Genomic DNA, 15,640 nt, shown 5'->3' with positions numbered 1-15,640 from the left:
TAGTCCCTACCTAGATAGTTCCTTTCTTGTAGTGATTCTTAGAATATAATTAGAGTTAATCTGTTAGGCAACCACTCCACCAGTTGTTATTACGTTGTTGACTTTTGTACTTGCATTTCCTACACACCTAGCCCAATAACGAGCCTACCGTAGTTCTTGCTATAAGGTTCCGTTACACTTAGGGCTAGTTTATTAAACTAACTAGAGCTCTAATTAAATAAGATTTAAAGAAGTAATTTTTTGAGAGCCCTTAATTATAACGGCATAGATCTAGCTCTAGTTTAGATTAATATAGATAGTATAAACGTTTAAGCACTTACTAAGGGCGAGCGACTAATGCTAAAAGAGCGCTATACGGATATTAAGCTCTATAAGATTAAGGATAATATTAAGTAGGGTAAGGTTAAACTATACTATATACCGGGCGTAGACTAGCTAGCAGACGGCTTAATAAAGGCTCTACTAAAGGACGCCTATAAGGCGTTTAAGACGGGTATTAGAGTTGCTAAAGTCTCCTAGATTACTTAGGCCTAATTAAGAAATTATACTACAACCGGCAAAACCTTAGAATTAATGCTAATTGACTTAGTTCTAATTTTTAAAAGCTTACTAATACTACTCTTTAGTATAGGAGACAGGCGATTAAGCGTTGTTAATATTCTAAATTTCCCTTTTCTTAATTGCATTTCTTACTGCTTATACTACTCCTACCTATTAATTATAACCTTATAGAGCATAGTATAGTTAGCTTAGAGAAGTTTTCTATTCGCTAGAGCTTATAGAGCTAAGGGGGGTATATTAGTAGAGGAGGTACTTAGGCAGTCTCTTTAAGCTTAGCAGCGTGTTATATAATGGGTTACGTAATAGCGCGCGGGCTATTATATAGATACCTTCTCGGGCTACTAAGCCCCTTAGATTCTTCCTTATAGAGTATTATATATATTATTTCCACCAGCCTACTTAGGAGCCTAATATTATCTCTTAGGTTATAGATATTTTAATTTAGTTATATTAGGGCTAATAATATATTAGCTAATTAAAAAGTATATATAAGTAGCTAGGTCTAGTATATATAGAAGGTAGTATCCTTTTAGTATATTTTATAGGTTTATTTATTATATACTAGTTTTTATAGGGCTATTATCTAGTATTTTCTTTTTAGGTTTAGGCTATTAAATAAAGGGCGTATTACTCTATAGTTTAAACATCTATAGTTATATTATACTATTATTAACCCTTTTATAACTTATCTAGTAACTTATAAGCGTCTCCTATTTATATCTAAGGCGCTTTATCTAAAGCTATTATAGTTAGAATTCTCTTCTAGGACGGGTTTTTAGCCGCGCTAGTACTACTTTATAGATATCCTACCCTCTATTTTACTACTAGTTAGGTAAATACTACTCCTACTAAGGTATATACCCTAGCTCTCTTTTGTTATATAACTACCCACCTACTATTATTTACCCTACTTATCTCTTTCTCTTTATATACGTATTCCTATAATATAATTAGGCTTATCTTTCCCTAATAGCTTCTAGGTATACCTAGTATATTTTATATACTATCCTTTACTATACTCTATATTCTTTACCACAATTTATATATCTAGCTCTCTTATCCTTATAGCAGTCCTTAATATTATAGGTATTAGTATACTCTTTATACATTACCTACCTCCTATATATACTATAGATATATCCCTACTATTAGTATTTAAAGTATTATTAGACTTAGACTCCGTAGTAGTATAGATAGGCTTTATACTAGAGATTATCTATAACTACTCCCTTATAGGCTAATATTACCTATATCTCTTAGGTAAATAGGCTAATTATTAAAGTGCCGCATTTTTTAAACCTTTAAAACCTTAGTAATTTTCTTATATATATTAATACGTTCTTTATTAAGTTATATAACCCTAATTATAGTAATTCCTAGGGCTAGTTTTCTTTTAATAGCCTCTATAATCCTCTAAATAAGCTATATATTTATTGCGTCTTACCTACTTTCTACTTATATATTAAGGGGTACTCCTATTACTTTAACTAAGTAGTTTTAGCGGAGGATCTTATACTTAAAGGTGTCTTCCTAAGTAATTATCTTATCCTTTACCTATTAGTTAGGGAGTATAACCTCTATATCGCCGCTATATAGGACTAATTACTGCTACTATCCTTAGTATATATACTTTAATTAATATAAGAATCTATTCTAGTTCCGCTCCTACTACCTTTAACCTTAACTATAGCTTTAACTAGTACTACGTTAGATATATATTAGGGAGTTATTAGTTAGGCGCTTATAATAATATTTGCCTATAATAGCTTTACTGCCTATACTATTAGTATTTCCTATAATTTTATAGTGTCCTTAATACGTCTAAGCCTATTCTCTACCGCATTTTAGTTTCTATTATGTTTTATCTAAAGCTCCTAGGCAATTTAGCCTACTTATTAAGCTACTTACGCGACCCCTATATATAAGTATTTATCTTCTCCTTTCCCTAAATCTTTTTTAACATCTTTTAGGAAGTCTATAAGTTTTTACTATTTCTAGTCGCTACCGTTTAGTATTTATAGTTGCTTCCCCCCTATTAGGTTTATTATAGTATCGCAATTTTCTATATAGCGTCTACCCTTTAAGTCTACTATAACCCTCCTATATTGCGTAGGCTTTCCGGCTATACTATATATATTATTTTTAGGATATAATATACTGTAGATTTAATTAGAGATAGTTATTTCTTTATTAGGGGATTAGTGGGCGTGTTCTGCTACTATAGCGGCTTATTTCTTTTAAGGCGTTCTTATCTATTATAAAAACTAGGAAACCTCCCTATAAAATATAATAGCCTATTAGGCCTAAATTAAAGCCTTCTATAGGTAAAAATATAGAGTTAAGTAATAATAAACTCTTATTATTAGGATCCTTTTAGTGGGTTATTATAAATTTGTAAGGGATATTATTGCGGTCACCTTAGGTTGCCCTTAGAACAACCCCCAAACACCCCTTAAATAGCTATTAGTTATATACTAGAGGCCTTACCTCCTTAAGGATTCATCTCCTCTACAATTTATCTATTCCTATAATCGTGCCTTATAGCCCTATGTCTATAAAGTCTCCTTATAAAATTATAGTAACTTATGGTAAACTATATAGTCCTAGCAGTTGTATATAGTCTTATACATTTTATACGTTTTATAATACCCTATATAGAGCCTATATTTAGGCTCTATAAAATCGGCCTCTATACCTCTATATAGTAGAGCCTAAAAACCTAGTAGTACTATTAGCGTTATATTAGGATTATGTTAATAGACTACTAAAGTAAACGTAGAGACGTATATACAGCTACGTAGCGCCGACACTACGACGTAGTAATATTGTAAAGATTTTTTACTAGAAGGGCAAGCCCTAACGAAAAACTTAATACAGCTATTATATCTTTACATACACGTCTACATCAGGATTTTTTTTTTGGCCCCGTTGTTGCAAGCGAAAATCGGGGTCTGCAAAACCTGCGTAAGTCGCAATTTTGGCAATTTGCGGGCAATTTGCAGCAATTTGCTACAAACACATAGGCTACCTATGCACGCGCCTGGCCTATCTATGTGTTTATAGCAAATTGCCAAAATTACGACTTACGCAGACCCCGATTTTCGCTTGCAACAACATGCCCAAAAAAAATTTTCCTGATGGCCAGAGGCTCTGCACGAGGCTCTACATAAAGCTCTGCACGAAGCTCTGCACGAAGCTCTGCACGAAGCTCTACACGAAGCTCTACACGAAGCTCTACACGAAGCTCTGCACGAAGCTCTACACGAAGCTCTACACGAAGCTCTACACGAAGCTCTACACGAAGCTTTGCACGAGGCTCTACACGAGGCTCTACACAAAGCTCTGCATATAGAGGCTCTGCACGAGGCTCTGCACGAAGCTCTACACGAAGCTCTACACGAGGCTCTGCGCGAAGCTCTGCGTACGGAGGCTCTACACGAAGCTCTACACAAAGCCTTTGTGTGTGCGCACGACACACTACTATCGGGTCCCCGCTATATTCCCGATAGCCTCGACACGTGCCTCTGCCAAGTATACCCCTTATATACACCTAGGCAGCCACCTCATTTTTTACCCTTCCTTACATCCTACCTAGGAAGACACCAGAACGACAGCCAGCAGACGACCGTCGCCGGAGCCAGACGACCATCGCCGGAGCCAGATGACCGTCGCCAGAGCTAGACGACCGTCAGAGCCAGACGACCGTTGTCAGAGCTGGACGACCGTCGCCGGAGCCAGATAACCGTCGCCAGAGCTAGACGACCGTCAGAGCCAGACGACCGGTCGTCAGAGCTAGACGACCGTCGTTAGAGCTGGACGACCGTCGCCGAGCCAGATGACCGTCGCCAGAGCTAGACGACCGTCAGAGCCAGACGAACCGTCGTCAGAGCTAGATGACCGTCGCCAGAGCTAGACGACCGGTCAGAGCCAGACGACCGTCGTCATCGCCACACGACCGTCGCCAGAGCCACACGACAACCGTTCGAACGACCAGCCAGCGAACACGATAAACGATTCGATCGATCGATCGAATCAAGGTGACATAGACAGGTAGGCATAGACAGGTAGGCACAGACAGGTAGGCATAGACGGGTAGGTATAGACGGACGGACAGACAGGTAGGTAGGCAAGTAGGCAGGCAGGTAGGCAGGTAGGTAGGTAGGCAGGCAGGCAGGTAGGTAGGTAGATGATTTAGAGCCTCTGCGAGAGGCTTCCCCCTTGACGCCTAAAGTAGATAGCTCTATATTTTATATAGTTATAATATAAATATATTTAAAAGTATACTACAGAAATCTATGGAAATATGTGATAATTTGGTTATTATATAATATAATTATAATTTATATAGTTGCAATTTATACAGTTTTTATAATTCATACAATTTGTACAGTTTGCGCGCTATTTATTTATAGGGGTAGCATTTTACCGCAATTTGCTATTAGATGCTGCGATTTTGTTGCAAAACGTACGTTTTGCGCAAATTGCTATCAACCATATCCACCTGCCGCAAACCGCAACAACGAGCCCCAAAAAAAATTTCCTGATGTAGTATACTTAAATTACGATATCTACCTATGGTAGCGACCCCCTTTTTCTTATATAGTATAATAATATACTATACGGCACCTATATATAGCTAAACTATATATACCTTATAGGCGGAAGGCCTATAATAAGCCTCTTATCTAAGCCGCCCTCTACTCCCTCTATACCTTAATCCACCTAGTATATTTTAATACGTAGTATAGCGCGGATACTCGGCTATAAGGACTTAGTGCACCTATATAGTACCTAGTTAAGCGCGCTATTAAATATAGGAAGATAGGGGATAGAGGTAAAGAAGCGTTATTAGAATAGGGAGTATTATTTAGCTATAAGTACAAAGACCGTAGGCGACACGGATATATATATAGGGCAGTAAAAAGCTAAGGGTAAGTAGGTAACGATATTTAATAGCAACTTATAATAATATAGAAGTATAGTATAAAGGGTAGATAGGGCAAGATAGGTAATTAGGATACTTTATCCTAAGGGACTAAGTCTTAAAGTAGCGACCTAATGGTATTTTTCCTCCCGTTAATATAGTATAGGTATTACCTAAGGGGGTATATATTATATTACCTTTTACATCTCCCTTAAAGGTTTTTTATACCTAACTTAGTTAGTATTTATTTATATAGACTTATAAGAGGACTGTATTAGATATTATTATAGTTATTATACGATTATTAAGAACGTCTATAACGTTATTCTTTAATACTATAGTATTGGCCGTCGAAATCGGACTCTGCACCTGTACGTGGTGACGGCTACAAACCTGGTCTTCGAAGTTCAGATCCAGAGCCAACGCAAAGACGTCGCACAGCGTGCGGACAGGACCTGGTGGTGGTTGTGGGCGTTGAGGGCGGTGGTGAAAATTTTTCGGATGGTAAGATCTTGAAAACCACTACTGTTGGCTCTCTACAATACGACGACTACTACGCTGTTCTCCTATCCAGGACACCTGTACGATCCAACATAGATGTACAGTTTTCGATAACATCCCCCGACCCCCAGTAGAAGGCATTAACGACCTTATATTAACGAATAAATAAACGCGAACGAATAAACGAGTAAATATACGGTCCCTCCTAACCCCTAGGTCAATCGCCCGCGGAGCATACGGTCACTTGCCATACTGCCGTAATACTACTAAAACCGATAGCCGGATAACCCCGTACGGTTTTCCTTGTCTCCTCTTAACGGAGTGGTGCCCTTAGAGAGGGCCTAGTGACTAGGGCCTAGGCATAAAAGATACCTAGATACACATACACATCCCGCTTTCGTCTTTTAGTATTAGGATGGTAGAACGGATAAATCCCCCTTACGCCTTCAATAGGCTTTAGGGGGGGGAGGCATGGCGTATATAGTAATGGTTAACAGGAGATAGTATATAGGGGGTGGTTAAGATATAGGACACAACTATAAGCATACAGTAGTTAATCAGCAAGGCCTAGCTAGGACGTAGTGAACCCTAGCTTTAAATAAGCTAAAGAAGGAAGCAGTGGTTTCTAAGAAGTTTAAAACATCCAAGGAGGAGGACGAGCAGTAGGCCTATAGGGCCGCTGTTACGTACAGGCATGGCAATTTGGGGTTTTTTATCCTACTAAGGTGGCTTATAGGGTTTTTCCTCCCCCCTAATAGCAAGGGGTTTTTCCCGTTAATATTACTTTCCCCTTATATACGGAGTAGTCTGCGTAGGCCTAGATAGGATCTATATCAGACGTTAATTAAAGAATCTACTACTAATACTATAGTATTATTTTAGGTCTAATTTAACCTATATACGTCTTTAATTTAATGTCTTAATTGCCTTTCCCTAGCCGCATAGTTAGTTTTTATAAGGAAGTAATGGTTAAATAACTTATACACGTGTTTCCTTCCTTCTAAATAGCGCTATTATAACGGAGTTATATTGGTAAGGTTGCGGCTATTTACTAGAAGGGTATTGGACGGTAAAGTATAAAGACACTTTGCTTATTAAGCTTAATCCTTTTCCTTAACACCTTACTTCCTATTATTAACCTTTGCCTAATTTAGACGTATCTTTAATATATTATTAAGATTTTCTTCTTTTTTATTATTAATTTAATATACCTCTTTATTCTCCTACTAACTACTCTTTTAAGTAAATTCCACAGTATATCCTAGCCTTGCCTTTATATATAGAACCCTAACCCCCACTAACTTATAACTAGTGCTAGTCCTACCTAAATAATTTTGCCTACACGTTTTTAAAAGACTAGAAATTTAATAACAGGATTCTAAAGGCTTATAATAAGACGCACTGCGTTAGATCTAATACCTTTAGTCCTTATAATTAATGCATGCGTCCTAAGAGCGGTAGTTACGTTAAGGTAAGCTTTTCTATCCTTAATAGATTTCTATTGCTAACTTTAAGCTTTAATAGCCTGGGCCTAAGTAGTGACGATCCTTTAATGTCCTTAACTACTATATTGCCCGGGCTTTGTCTTATTTTAGCGCCAATGCTAAACATCTTAGTTAAATTTAAGACTATACCACAGCTATTTATACCGCCTACAATTCCTAATAAGCTAGCCAGTAACGCCTAATGCGAGAGTAAGGTTAGTATACTAAAGATAGGGTGCGGGATAGGGGTAATAAGAAGAAGGTCGCTGTCTACTATAGGAAGGAGTTTGTGTATACGCGTTAAGTTTTAAAAGAGCATAACATAATGCGGTATTAGGTAGGTTACCCTTCGGGTACCTAGCGGATAGGTAACTAACAGTTGCCGTAGTAAGGTCTTAGTGGTTCTGGACTATACCAGCTAGCTAATATCTTTATTTATTCTGGGCTTAAGCGTATTTTTATTAACTATAAGCTTACGCTATAAGAGCTTTATTGGTATTGGTTTGGACCTAATATTAGTGCCTACTTATACGCCTACTAAGGGATCTGGATCTTATTCTTATTAGCTATTACTTAGTAGCCTAATAGATACTAATTCTACTCCTAATAATAATAAGGCGTAGTAGCTTTTCAGATTGGGCATTTATGGTTTAGACTTTTGGGATTCGTTCTTATATATAGTAGTAATTAAGGACCTCAATTAGGTGCTCGGGAAGGCCTTAAAAGGCTTTTAGAAAGGGCTTAGGAGCCTTAGGAACAGTGTTTCTGGTATAGATTAATTAATAGGTATATAATTCTAGTAAAATGCCCTATTAATTCTATGCTATATATGTGAAAAGACTAAGGACTAGTTCTACCTTAGGCTATAGCCCTAATCCTTATAGTTTCCGAAGCTTGTCCGTTTCCTATCCAATTTAACCTATTTACTCTTTTTACGAGCTTTCTTTATAGGTCGCGATAATACTATAGTGTTAGAGCGCTTTCTATAACTTATAAATTATAGACCTTAGTCCTAATATTCTTTTAGAATATCTTTATAATAATTAAGGTAATCCTCTAGTTCCTATATAGAGTCCTTAGTAGGCTAGCCTAGCCATTTAACTTTAAATTAAAGCTTGTTCTTAACAGACTTATAGCGTAGTATAGCTTTAACCTTATACCGCTCGCCCACTACCTTAGGGTGTTTAATTAGGCCTAGACGGAAGTTCTTTTTTAGTGGTAGTCTATGCTATAGCTCTAGTAGGTTTATGTAAAACACTAGATATATATAGGCCATAGATAGGGGTAGCTGGAGATAATAGGCTAGCTTGCTAATTTATTCCTTAACTTAGAAGGGACCTAGGTATCTTATATTAAGCTTCTTTAATAGTTAACGGGTCTTAATATTTGTTAAATATAATAGAACCTTATTGCCTACTTTAAAATACTTATCTTAGTACTTGCAGTTATACTAAAGTTTTTACTACTTTTGGGCATCTTATAGGCTCTACTTCGCATACTTCTATTACTCCTCCTATTTCTAGAGGTATCCTTATACTCTTTAGTGGATGTCCTTAGACTTCCTGGTAGGATCCCATAACTAATTATACGGCCTTAGCTAGTAATTATTAGGTATACTATTAAACCCAAATAGTCAGACGCTATAGGCAATCTGGATTGGTGTATACTTATATAATATATATTGCTTTAAATTATAAGCATACTCCGCGTACGGAAGTAGCTCGCACTAGTTGTCTTACTAGTAGTTTAAATATATCTATAGGTAAGACTCCAGTTCTTAATTCTGGCGTTCCGTTTACCTATCCGTCTATAGGTAAAAAGCCGTACTATAATAGTGGTCTATCTTTAAATAGAAGCATAGATCTAACTAGTACTAACTTATAAAGACGCTGCCCCTATTAGTAATAATAGAGTGCGGCTAATCTACTTTAAGAAAGCATTTCTCCTTAATTAGGTTAGCGAGCTCTTATATATTAATCGTTTTGTTAACAGGAAGGTATTAGACATACTTTAAAAACCTATTAATAAGTATAAGGACCGAATTGTATATTCGTCCTTAGCCATCTTTAGATAGCAGGAGATCCGTAATAAAGTCTATAGCGTAATATTGCTATAGCTTACTAGCGGGGGGAACTAATTTAAGTAGACCCTATAGCTTATGCCTACGGATTTTATATACTTAACACTTCTTATAATAGCTAATGTACTCCTTTACTTTCTAATTAAGCCTTAGCTAATAGTATTTGCGTTAAAGTAATTCCACTGTCTTTACTTAACTATAGTGGCCGCCTAAAGGATTATCGTGATTCTTTATAAGAATCTTCTGTCGTAGATTTGCTTTTTATAGCACCTAAACCTTACTACCTCTACGTAGTAGGCCCATTAGGTCTAGTTCCTAATAGTAGCGCCTAGCAGCTTCCTTTCTATTACGTTTCCGGTCTACTTCCGTATTAAGGATGGTATAGAAAGTGTCCCTCTATTATACCTTATAGATAAGGTCCATTAACCTTTTAAATAGTTCTTAAGTAAAAGCTGTTTTATTCTATACTACTCTAAGTATAAGACTAGATAGTACTATAGATCTTACAACTCTTTAATACGCGTATATTAGGAAGGCCGCTATAAGGTTAAAGTCCTTTAGTTATTATAGGGCTCCGAGTTCCGATTGCTCTATAGCTTCGCTATTAGTTTAAGGGGATAGCTTAGCAATTAGGGATAGTGTATTACTAGGTTCCGAGAATATATTAGGGACGTCCTATCTAGGTATATTTGGACCCTTATTAGTAACGGACTGGGTACTAGCTGGAATGTTAGTAGAAACTAATAGGGCTTATACCGCCTAAGACTTAGTATATAGAGCTATGGGTGCTTAATTATTTTATACCTAGAGCTTGTTCTATAATATAGAGAGTAAGATATCTATTATCTATTTTCCTTCTCCCGTTTTAAAGCCTTTAGTATAGTCTAGCCGTCATAACGGTTTATTAGTAGGGTTGTTTTCCCCTAGCTTATATTTAATCTTAAAATTAAACCGCGTAAGCTCCTCTACCTATCTAGCTTATTAAGGTATAAGCTCCTTTATAGTTATAAAGTAGCGTAAATTATAGTAATCTAAGAGTATATGAGTGGTATGGCTCGCGTACTTAAGGTAGTATCGCCACTATTTAAAGTAGTTAACTATAGCTAGCAGTTTCTTATCGTGGGTATAATACCTAACTTTAGGTCCCTGGAATTTTCTATTATAAAACGCTACTAGTCTTTAATAGAGCTAGGTAGCGTCCGGATACCTATTAGGTTATAGTAGGATACCAGCAAGGGCAAAATTCAATATATTAGTGATTATTATTAATAGCTAATCTAAGTTGAAATGCCGTAGTAATAGAGCTTCTGTAAACTTTATGTAAAGTTTTTAAAAGGCCTTTTAAACCTTTCTAGGCCATAACCATAGCTTATACTATTTAGTTAGTCCCTTTTTAGTTTTCTTCCTTACCGCCTTTAAGCTTTTTGCTCCTTAGGTTAGGTCTTAAAAAGCTTCTATAATATAGTTAGATAGGTATTAAGTAACGTTTAAGTAGTTATAAATAAAGCGCCTATAGAAATTGGCAAAGCCTAGGAATACTTAAATATCCTAATAGCTCTCTAGCTCTGGCCACTCCTAGATTATCTATACCCGTATTAGGTCTATAACTATACCCATAGGCGTTATAATATAACCTAGGAACTTAACCTGCTTAGTGTTAAAGATATACTTTAACGCCTTGGCGTAGAGGCCCTAATTATCTAAACGTTCCAGTACTTCGCGGACGTATTACTTATATTAATCCTTATCTTCTAAGTAGATTAAGATGTTATCTAAATAGACGACATATATGCGGTCGACTAGCCCCCCTAAGGCTCTATAAATATATAATTGGAATATTATAGGCGTATTAGCTAGCCCAAAAGGTATTACCAGATACTTAAAGTGGCTATATTAGGTCTTGAAAGCGGTCTTTTACTTATTCCCTTTTTTAATACGGAGCCTATAATAGATGTCTTATAGATCTAACTTTATAAAGATCTTTGCCCTAAATAGTCGATCCAGCATTTTACTAACTAGTGGTAGTAGGTAACGGTTCTTAATTATAATCTTGTTAAGGCTGTAATAGTCTATATATAGCCTTATAGTTTTATCTAGTTTTAGGACAAAGAGGATCGGCGCGCCTAATAGTGACTTACTAGGCCAGATCTATCCCTTTTCTAGTAAGCCATTAAGGTACTCCTATAGGATCTTAAGCTCTTTACGCAAGAGGTTATAGATAGAAAGGTTTAGCGGTTACTTACCTTCTTCTAGATTAATTATATAATCGTACTCTAAGTTCTACGGTAGGACTTTAGCTCTCCTGCCTAAAAATACCCTTAGTAAGTCCCTTAGGCCTACTAGAATATTTAATAAATTGGGGTCGCGTTTATCCTTTATATTATCATTAGGTAGGTTTTAAAGCTCTCTTAGGATACTTACGGGCAGCGTTATACGCTATAGTGGTTACTTATATATAATTACTACTATATATTAAACCGTTTTATATAGTAGTTAGTAGAGGGTAGGGAACTCCTTAACGTAGCGTTTAAGGTGCTATAGTATACTCTCCGTATATTGCTTAAGCTAGAGTAACCTATAGTGGTTAAAGTATCTTATAAGATCCTTAAGATCGCCGCCTCCCTATAATGTCTCCGCGACCTATCCAGTAGTTCCCTATAGGGTCTCCGTTATAGAGGGGTTATTACCTATACTAAGCTCTATACCTATCTTGCCATTAAATAGGGGTTAGATTCGATACTCCTTTAGGTATAAAGCATACACTATTTTACCTAAGGCTACATTCTCTAGGATATTATTTAGGCTTATTAGTAATATACGCCCTTCTAAATCTTTATTATTCTACTATTTAAAGGCTCCTATTTTAAAGCGTATCTTAAAATCTACTTCCGTAAGCTAAGGGTATCTAAGGATAAAGTTATAACTTATAAAGTTAGCCGCCTAGAAGGGTTGCGGGCTAACTATCTTAGTGCAGTTATATATATCGGCCACTAATACTATAAGCTTATAGGCACTATATAGCTTAATCTAATACTTATCTAAAAAGCCTATAATAGGTTTCCGCCACCTTTATAATAGGATAAGTTTATACTCTTTTACCAAATTATATTATATAAGATTAATTTCAGCGCCACTGTTATATAGTGCTTAGAACTGTTATACCTTACCTATAAGAAGTGTTATTTCTAGCTTAATAGTAATATAGAGAGTCTTTTCTTCTATATCTTGCCCTAGTTATAGCCGGGAGAGGTCCATAACTAGGGCTTTTCTTTTTTTAGATTGTTAGTGCGGTTATCGCCCTACTTATTTTTCTAATAGAATCTACCTCCGGAGTTTTCTCTTAACTTCTTAAAGTGTTCCTATAAAGGTGCTAGATAGGTGTCGGGTTAGCCCTAGGAGTCTTTCCCGTTATTTAAGGTTCCTAACTTTAACCCTTTTAAAGTTCTCTTTAAGAACGGCTTCTTTAAAGGTTAAGTCTACCCTATATTACTACTAGAGTGCCCGCGCTTCTAGTAACCCCCTAGCTTTCTACTAGAAGAGGTCTGGTTCCTTACCATATCTTTAGCGTTTAGAACTACTCGTTTAAAATCTATATATATAGTAATCCGTAATAGGGCTCCTATATACTTTATTTCGTTATAAATTACTAGCTTAATTCTAGCCTAGATAAACCTAATCTTCTTCTTCTTATAGATACTACCGTCCTTATTTTTAAAGGGCTTTAGATCTACCTACTAAGCACGAGTTTCTATAAAGTTTATAAACTAGCGGAAGTCGTAGCGGTCTAGGGCGTGTTCGGTTGCAATCTGGAGGCCTTAGATTTAGTTCAGAATGGAGTTGATTTGGAGCTCCAATCTGATTCTAAGGCGACTATTCGGTTAAATTCCAGTTCAACCTAACTTCAGCCATAAATTTTTAATGTTCCTCTGACCGCCCAAAAAACACGCTAAAAGTTACTAAAAATTTGGCAACTTTACTGTATATGGCTTCTAAACTAAAGGTCTTAGCATCAGTTTAATATGGAGGTCTAAGTTCCAGTTTCAATCTAAAGCCTCCAGATTACACACGCCTGTGCTTTTAACAAAGCCACAAACGCGTACCAAATCAGGAAGGAACGCGTCCTTTTCTGCCGGACTTTCAGTTCAGATCTGATCTGAAGTTTTACAACCGAACACAGCCCTAGCTATGTCCTATTCTAGAATAGCTCTATATTATTATATTATACAATATATAGATCTTAAGTCTATTTCTTTAGGAAGGTTTATAGCTATAGCTATATAGTAATTTACTCTTTATTAAGCTAATTAAGTGCGATCTAGTTTAGTAATCGGTTTTTAATCTTGCTAATAATTTAGCGTATACGCTCTTTGGTATTATCTCGTATTATTAGTATCTTAAAGAAGTTATCTACCTTATAAACCTAATCGTCTAACTGCTGGGTGTTGGGTTTATGGCGGAGTTCTAAACTGCTAAAGGCCTTAGCTAGTCGGTCTATATCCTTTTTCTATTTATAGCGTAGATAACTCTCTAAGTCTTCTATACCTCCTTAGGTAGGTACTAGGTAGCTCCCAGAAAGCCCTTAGCCTTAACTAGGTTATAAAAGAATTTACCTAGCTTAGATTAGACCCTACTAGATCTAGATTTGCCCTTAGAGGGTTTTAATATATTTATTAGTAGCTTTCTCCCATATAGCTTCTAAGAGCCTTATAATAGCTTCCTAATATCCATCTTAAAGAAGATTGGTGTAGGGCTCTTAACCTTTTAAACTTAGGCCTAGGGAGGCTCCTGCTATAGAGGTAGTATTAGTACTAGTAGCTAGTATAGGCTTCCTAATAAGGCTCGGGTCTTAAGTTAGTAATTAGCTTAGATTACCTAAAGGAGTAGGCCCGCTTAGCTTGTAAGTAGTCTATATACCGCCACTATACTAATTATAGGCTGGTGGTCTTCCGGGAGGGTTCTATAACGGAACCTTGTAGTAGGAACTACGATGGGCTCGTTAATGGGCTAGGTGTGTAGGAAATGCAAAGATAGTAGTCAACAACGTAATAGAAACTAGTGGAGTGGTTACCTAACAGATTAACTCCAATTGTATTCTGAGAATCACTACAAGGAAGGAACTATCTAGGTAGGGACTAAGGGTCCTTAAATACACAACTGTACTCCTATAAAATCCTTCTTATACGTAATATACGTGTTATATATAAGGTACGTAAGTTCCTCTCGTTCCTTTCGTACACTACGTAGCATATTATGTGACCTTAGTTACTATTTCTCATTATATGGTTCTACCGGATCCATCCTAGACCGTACTCGTATCAACTAACTAGCTTCTTCCGACTCCTCTCCTAGTAGTCGTAATATTGTACTTAAAGCGTCCGTAACAGGTTCTGGTTGGTTCCCTAGTTAGACGCATTAGTATATTCTTTTAGCATTTTTAGCTTAAAGGAAGATCTTAAAGTCGCCTCTAGCGCTTAATCTTTTAATTAGCCTAGGTAGGGCCGGAGGGGTTCCGGCTACTTTTTAGTAGTGTTATAACCGTTATAGAGGGTGTTTATATTTTCCTTAGCGTTGCTAGTAACCGTAGGTGTGTAAGAGTCTTTAAGCTCCTAGAGCATCTAGGTATTAGGGCTTATTCAGCCGTCTTGCCTAAAGGGTTATATTATCGTAATCTCTTGCTATTAGAGGGACCTTCCTACCTTTACGCGATGGCTTTCTATAAGGTATCTGTGGAGTTTCCATTTAGGTTATTATAAGATTTTAAGGGAGGATAATAGTTGTAAATAAAAGATATAAATAAACAATCTGGTCCTTAAAGCCGACTACCCTTCTAAAAAAGAGTAGGAAGGATTTAAATATAAGGGGATCTTGTAGACAGGGGGCTATAAGGACACAATTAGAATAGGATAGATTGGTAAGAGAGACGAATCCTTAAGGAGGTAAGGCCTTTAGGATTATAGAGACTATATACTATAGGTATGTGCCTCTAGTACGTGACTGGCGACTATCCGAGGGGCGTCCGGGGGTTGTCCTAAGGGCAACCCAAGGTGTCCGCAATAATATCCCTTACAGAAAGCTTATATAGAGCTTCTT

Source organism: Cenococcum geophilum (genome assembly GCF_001692895.1).
Source record: "Cenococcum geophilum 1.58 unplaced genomic scaffold K441scaffold_84, whole genome shotgun sequence".
Lineage (NCBI taxonomy): Eukaryota > Fungi > Ascomycota > Dothideomycetes > Gloniales > Gloniaceae > Cenococcum > Cenococcum geophilum.
Note: the sequence above shows the minus strand (reverse complement) of the source record.